The sequence below is a fragment of the Balaenoptera acutorostrata genome, chromosome 18 (assembly GCF_949987535.1).
Source record: "Balaenoptera acutorostrata chromosome 18, mBalAcu1.1, whole genome shotgun sequence".
Taxonomy (NCBI): domain Eukaryota; kingdom Metazoa; phylum Chordata; class Mammalia; order Artiodactyla; family Balaenopteridae; genus Balaenoptera; species Balaenoptera acutorostrata.
In genome coordinates this window covers 58893847-58903574 of record NC_080081.1, presented here as the reverse complement: position 1 = coordinate 58903574, position 9728 = coordinate 58893847, and the positions used below count along the sequence as shown (strand labels likewise).

The following is a 9728-nucleotide window of genomic DNA, read 5'->3' as shown; positions in this document are numbered from 1 at the left end:
GACCCTTTGGCCGGTGGGGAGAGACGAGGGAGTAAACGAGAACCAGAACCAGCTTTTAAAGGGGCTCCCACGTGTTCGGCGCTCGCGAAAACAACTTCTGTGTAGTTTAAGCCGCCACGAGGCCACCGGGACCGCAGCTCTCCCACCCCGGCTGCCCGAATAACTGGCTCTTTGTGCTTCCTCATCCAAGGGGCCGAGTGTAAGGCAGAAACTGTGCCCGGAGAGATGCTGCTTCCAGCCGAGACCGGGCTGGGAAACCGCGGGGACCTTCCCTCAATTACGCCTGCTGGCAATGAGGGACTTTCTCCGGTTTTTTAAAGTACGTTCACGCACCACCATCGCCTACTTTCAGTGACACGAATCCTGCCTTTTACCGTTCGGTCAACAGAACCTGGACTGTTCCAGGCTTCCAGGCAGCCCTGCCTCCTGTTTCTTGAGAGGAAAGGGAAAGTTTCTGGGGACGGGACGGGGCCTGCGTACGGCCCTGCTCAGTGCGGAGGGGAGAGGGACACACCCCGGGCGCTGGGGACACCCGGGCTTGGCGGCCCAGGGGACGCGGCCCGTGCGTTTCCTCAGGCGTGCGGGTCCGCCCGGCTGCACCGAGGCGGGTCTGCTGCGCTGCGAGCGGCTGCCCCGCGGCTGGTCAGCGGCCGCCAGGGACCCGGCGCCCAGCCCACTCCGGCCTCTGTGGAGGCGCTTTTACGTCCTTCCAAAGGAGTGTCAGTCCTTTGGTACTCTGCCCATTTCTTGTGAGAAATTATGAATAATGACTCATCAGTCTAGAATCTACACCGGTGTATACGTGGTGTCTAAAAATCAGGAGACTGGATGAGGTCATAAAAGACGCGAACGTGGAAGAAAAAGAGATTCGAGTGCCCTCCTCAACGCGCGGAAGAATAGAGGGCGGGCCGGAAGGCATCTCCGCATGCGCAGAAGCAGGTCTTACAACGGTTGACGGAAGAGGCGGGGCGGGAGGAAGCTGAGGCTGAAGACTTAATTTGTCTAGATTTGAGTTGTTGATTATCGTTTCCCACATGGTCTAGCGGTTAGGATTCCTGGTTTTCACCCAGGCGGCCCGGGTTCGACTCCCGGTGTGGGAACTTCTGAACTTTTAGAACAAAACAAAAGCAATTCAAGCCCCTCGTAACTAGCGGGGGGAGACTAGACTAGTGTTTTTAGAAAACGCTGTAACCCCATTTCAGAGCAGCCAGAAGAGATGGAAGCTGGAAAGAATCAGGGTCTACCCTGGAGCGGGCGTCGGCACACAGCCCACCCAAACCCGGTCCGCTGGCAGGAGCAGGAGGAAAGGAAGTAACTCGGAACAGTGCCAAGTTAGCTTTTGAAATAAGTCTTTAAATCTGAGGAGCAGGGAGCCAACCGGTCCCGTGCTAAGATATATGTTTCAGCTGGTTTTTCTCCTTCATTTCTCCTTGTACTGTGACTATGGAACTAATGACCAAAAAATGCTCTTCTGTGAAAGAAAAAGGAAAGCCATATTGTAGGGCATTATAGGGCTTTTAAGTTGTCTAAAGCCATTCCTTTGAGAAGGACAGCAAGATTTCCAGAAAAGACATATTATTAAGGGCAGAGTAGTTCAGGGTACAATCGATTGTGTTTGTGATTCAAGGAGCTCACTAAACCAGTTATTGCGGGGGGAAGGGGGGGTGGTGAGGGAGGAAAAAAGAAAATTAGGTTATTACAAATATTGAGGAGTGAGGCAATGGCAAAAACAGCACTTTCTTCTCATGCCCTAACATATTTATTTGACACATTCTGTTGAAAAAACTTCAAGAATTCATGATAGGCTCAACAAGCTCTCTAGAGTTAGAAATCTTAGTACTGATGTGTGACGAGACAGTTTCCAACTGTTACCCAAATAAGTGCATCCTCTGCTGTAACCGTTTATCTTGCTTACCTCTCCAACCATCTGCCATTAGGAAAAGTCTCCAGGCATTTAGAAGTCACACCACTTCTTTCCCACTGGTGTTGAACTCTTTGAAGCTTCCCCAGTTTGTTCCCAGACTACCATTAACCCTGAGAAACGGCTGTGAAAAAGACTTGGCATCCACATGACTTCGTTTGAAATTTGCTCTCTTTTTAAAGTCCTTTGGGATTTTAAGGGACACAAAAATGCCGTCCTTCATGAGAAAAATACTAGGCTAAATATCTGCTTATTCAAAATTCCTAAATAAAGAGCTTGGAGGAGAAATTGATCATCAGCAGGTGATCTGCATTTATTGAATCGAGTAGGACAGAATTGATAGGAAAATAAAAAACATAATAAGAAGAAGTAATATTTATTGAGCATGTACTATGAACTAGGATAAATGTTTTACACGCCTTTTTCAGTTTAATCCTTATTTTGTTATCAGATATTATTATTATGTCTGTATCAGCCAGGGGCCCAGTAGGAAACTGATGACATTCTTAACAGAGTTTAATAAAGGGACTATTTAGAGTTTATTTAGGGTCTAGGAAAACAACAAGGAACAATGCAGTCCTCAGGGCTCCTGGGCCTAAAATGAGTAATCGGGGGAGGGTGGCTGAAGGAGAGGGCTGCCACTGAGGGTCTGTGGTTTTTGTTTTTGTTTGTCTTAAAACTTGCTTTCATATGGCAGGTGAGTTCCATTCACATGAAGGCTGTTAAATCTACTCATCCTATGAATCGTTCATTTCCATAAAATAGACTTGTGGCCTCACGGATTTGACAAAAGCTTCCTTTGGATGCATATGATAATTAAGAGATGCAGAGCATAGTAGATACTTCAATAGACATGTACTTAATGAAAAGAGCTTAAGTTTGTGGGGAGATGGTTGCTTGAGTTATATTTGGCATTTTACAGCCTTGTATTTTTGCAGAACATTTCACAGTAATTTTCATTAATCATCTTCCTAATCAGTCTTTAGATTCATAGACTATTTGAGCTGCAAATGCCCTCTGCAGTCATTTAATGGAGCTCCTTATTTTACCCAGGAAGCATTGGGTCCTGGATTTTATGCCTCTGATTCCCTAGGACTGGATTTTAGGTTGTGTTCCCCCAAATTGAATCTTTCATGGTGTCCTGGCTGAAACGACTCCCTCCTGCACCACTGGGTGCTGAGAAGATGAATTTTAAAAATTCTGTCGTATCTTGATTTTGGTCAGTGTTCACAGTCATAACAATTTTCCTGTTTGAAGTTTTGAGTTAAAAAAAAATTCTTTTTTATTCCCCATACAGACATTTCTAGAAAGTGATGATCTTTACTTGGGATATTTGAACTAGTCATAGGTTCTCAGTATGCTTTTATTTTTATATACGGTCATAAACTTTGGGGGAGTCTGCATAGATATCGCTTTATGCCCACCCACATGGGTATATAGAGTCACATAGATCTGTATGTATGTTCCCTGAGAGATACATGTTGCATGCAAAAAATTTCCTAAATAATTGCAGCATTATCACTTCATATTAATACAGGAAAGGGAAGGCAAATATGAATTTTTTAACTTACCCACGTTGTAGAGCTGAACAACTTGGAAAAACACTTAATACTTGGAAAATCACTGGAACAAATAATCAAAAAATCAATCTGCAAACACCTAGAAGACCACAGCGTACTGGGTAATCATCCCACATAGCTTTGTGAAAAACAAAGCTGATCAGATGAATCTAATTTCCTTTTGTCACAGAGTGACAGGCATGGTGGATGGGGGAGCAGTCAAGATTATCTATCCTGACTTACGAAACCTTGGGTTTTGTACTTTGTTGTGTACTCATGAAGAAAATGTAGGTAACACTATTGCTGTCTGGCAGGGATGCATTCAAACCGAAGTTTGGGGCTCAGCTTCACCCAGATAGGCAGCTTACCCTCATTCTATGCAGCAATGACTTTGTCCTCCATCTTTTTTAAAATAAATTTATTTATTTATTATTTTTAGTTGTGTTGGGTCTTCGTTTCTGTGCGAGGGCTTTCTCTAGTTGTGGCAAGCGGGGACCACTCTTCATCGCGGTGCGCGGGCCTCTCACTATCGCGGTCTCTCTTGTTGCGGAGCACAGGCTCCAGACGCGCAGGCTCAGTAGCTGTGGCTCACGGGCCTCGTTGCTCCGCGGCATGTGGGATCTTCCCAGACCAGGGCTCGAACCCGTGTCCCCCGCATCGGCAGGCAGACCCCCAACCACTGCGCCACCAGGGAAGCCCTGTCCTCCATCTTAAGTCTCTTCTGCCTGGATTCCTTTTTTTAAAAAAAGTGTTATTCAGAATCTCTGTGCAAATTATATCATCTCTCTGTTCCTCAGTTTCCTAGACTGTAAAATAGGGGTAATAATTGGACCTACTTTATGAGGTTGTGAAGATTAGATAAGATAATGCATATAAAGTGCTTGGCCCAGTTTGGGGCCAATGGCAATTTGTTGCCATCACCACCATTATCATCATCGTCATCATTATCATGTCTAGTTCCTCTTTCTCCACTTTTAATCACAGTGTTAAATCTGATCATTTCTACCTCTTCAGTGATGCCGAGGTACGTTCTTATCTATTCCGCCCCCCCCCCCCCCTCCGCCACTGTGCTGGGCAGATCATCTGTTCCCTGGACTATTGCAGTAGTTACCAAACTGGTTTCTCTGACCCCCATCTCACCCATCTTTTCTATCTCACATCCTACTGCCCGTCACAGCGTGGATCTGAGTGTGCTGCTCCCCGGCACGTTCAGGGCTTTGGCCTGCCATGTGCTCCCAACTTACCTTTACAACCTGCTTCTACCGCTTCCCTCAGTGCACCCAGGTTTCAGTTAATTTCTCACTTTGCCCTGTATCTGGCCTTTGCTCAATTTTTCCTCTACTGAAATGCTCCTGTGTCCTTTCTCTAAATATCTGCATCTTATCCATCCTTTAAGGCTTAATTCAAATGTCCTGTCCTTCACGAAGCATCCCTTACCTCTCCTGCTGGGAGACTCCTGATGGGAATATCTTCTGATTCCCCTTAGCATCTTGTATACCTCTCTTCTGATACTAATTCCTCTCTAACTTCAGGTCTTAACTTAGATGTCATTTCCTCCAGAAGTCTCTCCTGCCTCTCTGACAGTGGGGGGAGATGCTTTGGTCTGCGTGTTTCTCTCTCACTGCATTTACCACGCTTGCCATGGCCCCCCGCTAGAGCGCATGCTCCAAGGCCAGTGCCCTGCATGCAGTAAATACTTAATAAACATGTGCTGAGGGAATGTGTGAGCCGGACAAGGACTGTATTGTCTCAAGGAACATCTTAGGTTCCAAGTTACAGAAAGCCACTGGAACTAGTTCAGGCCTGAGAGAGAACGATTGGCTTATATAACCAAACTGTGGAAAGTGGAGTGGTGTGGCTGGCCTCAGGGACAACCAGAACCAGTGTTCTGTCTCTCTGTCTCTCTGGGTGTCAGATTTATTCTCACCTATTATGGACCAGCTGTTTCCACATGGCAGGGATCTGGGCACCACCAGCTCCATACTTATTTCTCACAGCTCCTCCAACTAAGAGGGAAGGTCTTTCTTTTCTTAGTTTTTGTTGGAAAGTGCTGGGGTGGAATGCGTTTTTGCCTGGGCCCTGTACCCTCTTGATGGTCAATGCATGTAGGGTATTGTGATTGGCAGCCCTCATTAGAACCGCATGGTGGGGAGGCAGGAGGAATAGGGATTAAAATAAAGCCAGAGAAATTAAATAGTGGTGATGGTTGCATAACTTTGTGAGTATACTAAAACCCCCGAATGTAAAAGCCTGGATTTTATGGTATATGAATTATATCTCAATTTTTAAAAAAAAGAAAAAAATTAAGCCAGAGATAAAATCTTGCTGGCAAAATAAGCATTTTTATATTCCTTTTATTTGAGCTACTCATTCAGCAAACATTTATAGGCACCGATTATGGGCCAGCACCCATCTAGATTTACATTTTAGTTGGGGAATCTTCCACACACACAAAAATACATGAATAAGGTAAGAAGTGTGGATTTCATTCTAAATGTTATGGGAAAGCTCTGGAGGTTTAAGCATAGAGAGGGTTTCACCGCCAGGATGAGACTCCCTGGATTCGAGGGGCTTTGAGAACCTTCTGGCCAGTTTCTCTGTTTGTGGTCAGAACCAACCACACTTTTATGGGAAGATGAAAATGTTTAACAGGTCTTTGAAATGGCTTCCATAACCTCATTTTCAGAATTTGGCAACTTTGTCATAAAATAAAGTTTCCTTGTGGACTAACCTAGATCACATTACACTTTGTTTTCAGCCTATTTGCCTGGAGTTAGCCAAACTGCAAAGTTTGGAGGCACAGCCCTCAAGACTGCCCTCACTTTGGACACCGTCCTTAAGTTTGGGGCATTGCCAAAACCACCCCCAGGTTTGATGATGTGCTGGAAGGACCCACAGAACTCGGTGAAAGCTGTAGCGCTCACAGTTACGGTTTATTATGGGGAAAGGATACAGGCTGCAATCAGCCAAAGGGAGACACACCGGGCAGAGTCTGGGACAACTTTCTGTCATCCTCTCCTCTCTCCCCATGGAGTCAGGATGCATTACCCCACCCCCATCCTGTATTGATGTGTGACAATATGCATGGAGTATTGCCAACCAGGGATGCTCACCTGAGTTTTTACTGGGGCTTCATTATGTAGGCATGATTGATTGCTTGATCACCCACGTGGCTGAGCTCATCCTCTAGGCTGCCTGATAACATGTGACCCAAAGCTCCTATCCTAAGTCACATAGTCGGTCTTTCTGGCTTGGCCAGCTCCCACCCTAAAGCTATCCGGTAGGACCAGACCCTGCCCTAAACAAAGACACTCCTTTCAGGTAGGAGTGTCTTTGATAGATTACTTCCCAGAAGCCAAGGGCAAAGGCCAGACCTCTCTTTGGGCAAGGCCAAATTCTTTACTACGAACCATTTGTTTTTTCCAGTTTTCTTCTCAGTGGAAATGAAGGAGACAGGATTGGTTATGGCCGCAAACTGTTTGACAAAACATAGAAAAGTGTTCAGGGCAGCAGCTTAGGATGGCTCTGACTTCTCTCCCACCTTTTTTCCAGACTTCCTAAGGGGAAGTTTTAAAAAGAAGGGTGAGGAGGGGCTATGGGGATTAGCAGTTTTCTCTGAGACCTACATTTTTCTAGCTGGCCGTCCCACGGCATGCTCTCATCTTAAAATGGAAACAGGGGACCCTAGAGGAGTGTTTGATGCTAGGGAACTCTGTCTCATCAGAACCACAGTGAGTCTGAGGCGTGTCACCTGCATTAGGATTTCCACGGGGAGCTCAAAAGCAAAATTGCCGAATCGCGTGCAGAAAATGGAGGCCTGTCAGGATTTTGTCTGGATCTTGCAGCGTCTGATGGTGGACCTGGGGAGTTCACCTTCTTATTATCAGGGAACCTCATGCCCCACCCTCAGTGAGTTTTAGCTCTGTTGATCCAACACCTGCGGCAGTCCGATTGCATCGCCTTTGACCCTGACTCACTCGTGTATAAACCTAGCAAGTCTATTTGCCAAAGGCAAAGAACCCCATCATCTATTTCTTGCCTCTGGGTACCTCTGGTGAGTGCTGTTTTCCATTCTAAGCTCTAATACAGGAGATTGGGTGGGGGGGGGGGGAGGGTACAGAGGAAGGCAGGACATTTTGTAAGCATCAAATATGTGCACTGAGTCTGCGGTGGGAACAGTGAACCTGCCAGTTATCAGAAGCTGGAGTAAATTTCCATAACCTGTGCTCATTAATGTCCTGATTGGGGTTAATGGATTCAAGGGAGGCGGAGAGAGTGGTGCACTAAGGGAAGTAAAGGAGGAATAATCAGAATTTGGCAACAGCTCAGCAGTGGGGTGTGAAGGGAAGGGATGATTTGTTGACAACTCCAAGATGATAAGCATCCCCAGAGAGACAGAGAAGTGGGGCAGAGAGAATGAGATTTGTCTCCTCTGACAACTTTGAGGCACTGCTGGGACATCTAAATAGAGCAAATGAAGAGCGCAGGTAATCCAGGCTGGAATAACCGTGAAAGCACACGTCTCTGGGGCAATTGTCATGTTCAGGCAAATAAGAGGGTTTTCTAACTGAATGGTGTCTGGCTATTGCAATCAGTGGTGTGGCGGAGAGAGTGTGTGCTTGGGAAGATGTGAGATTCTGTCGCGTATCGAGCCTGTAGTGACAGACACACGCTTTTGTACATAAACCTCTAGCCCTGCAGTGACACATCTCAAGAGCACCAAATGTGCCCTGCACAGCTCCGAGGGCCTCCAGTTCCACTGCAGTCATCATAGATTTTGATAATTTTCTGGCAGATGGCAGAAAATTATCTGCCATCTTGTAAAGGGTCTTGAGAAAGGTGTGACTTTTTCCAATTTGAGCAAAGATACTATATAAGCTTTCAGGGTCTCTGGGGTGCTTGTTAGTCTTTTTTTTTTTTTTTTTTTTTTTAATAAGTCTTGGTTAATAAAGCCTGCAAAATTTCTAGTCCCTTCTGATCCTGTTACATTATGTGAAGAATCAGTCGAAGACCCTGAGCTACTAATTATTTTACTTTATAAATTGGGCACTTTAATGTTGGCATATTGTTTCTTGCATATGTTTTGTGTGTGATTGTGGGACACACTGGAAAGCTGGGTTGGTACGAATTTCACGGAAAACTGTTTAGCATGTAATACACATCCAGAACCGTAAGCATGTTTCTTCCTTTTATCTAGTTATTATACTTTCAGAAATCTACATCAAGGGAAGAATCAGAGAAGAGCAAAGATATAGATGGATGAACAAGGATGCTTTTTTCCTTACAGCATCATCTATCATTAAAAAATACTTGAAATGCTAAAAAGGTCCTGTAATAGGAGAATGAATGAACAAATGGTCCATCCATATGGCGGAATGTTGTAGAGCCGATTATTTACAGCCAAGATTATCTAATGACACAGAAAAAGGCAGAATCCCTAACTCTATGTATAGTTTGAGTCCAACTTTGTATAGAAGACAATACACACATACCTAAAAACAGGAAGGAAATATACCAAAAAGTTAACAGTGGCTATTTCTGGGTGGTACAGTTACATTTAATCTTTTTCCTTGCACTTATTTCAAGTTTCCAAATTATTATTATTATTTTTTATTCAAATTTTTTAAAAAAATAAATTTATTTATTTTTATTTTAGTCTGTGTTGGGTCTTCGTTTCTGTGCGAGGTCTTTCTCTAGTTGCGGCAAGCGGGGGCCACTCTTCATCGCGGTGCACGGGCCTCTCACTATCGTGGCCTCCGTTGTTGCGGAGCACAGGCTCCAGACGCGCAGGCTCAGCAGTTGTGGCTCACAGGCCTAGCCGCTTCGCAGCATGTGGGATCTTCCCGGACCGGGGCACGAACCCGTGTCCCCTGCATTGGCAGGCAGAATCCCAACCACTGCACCACCAGGGAAGCCCTCCAAATTATTTTTGACATGAGTATAGTCAGAAACTTCCCTCCACCCCAAGTAAATCCATATAGCTTGGGAGTTTGGGTTGAGTGCTATGAGATGCCCTATAGCGTGCTCTCAGCTACCCGCAGCACGAGGGCATTTCAGAGCCATCCAACCTTTCGTGAGCCTCTATGTGGTGCTCTCACCTTTTAGACATGGGTTCTGGGCTGACCCCTGCAGTGGGCAGGGTTGACACGGAAGGGGCAAGGCTCCAGGCCCACTAACCTCCCATTCATGCCCTCATCCAGGATGATGTGGCTGGTCCATCTTCTCATCGGAAAACAAAACCTGGATGC

The 9728-nt window shown here is 45.5% G+C and overlaps 1 non-coding gene across 1 annotated transcript; it reads left to right on the top strand.

The window, feature by feature from the left end:
- The first annotated feature begins 1028 nt into the window (after window positions 1-1028).
- On the top strand, window positions 1029-1100 carry TRNAE-UUC (transfer RNA glutamic acid (anticodon UUC)). Its single transcript has one exon. It is a non-coding gene; the product is annotated as a tRNA-Glu (tRNA).
- The last annotated feature ends 8628 nt before the right edge of the window (window positions 1101-9728 follow it).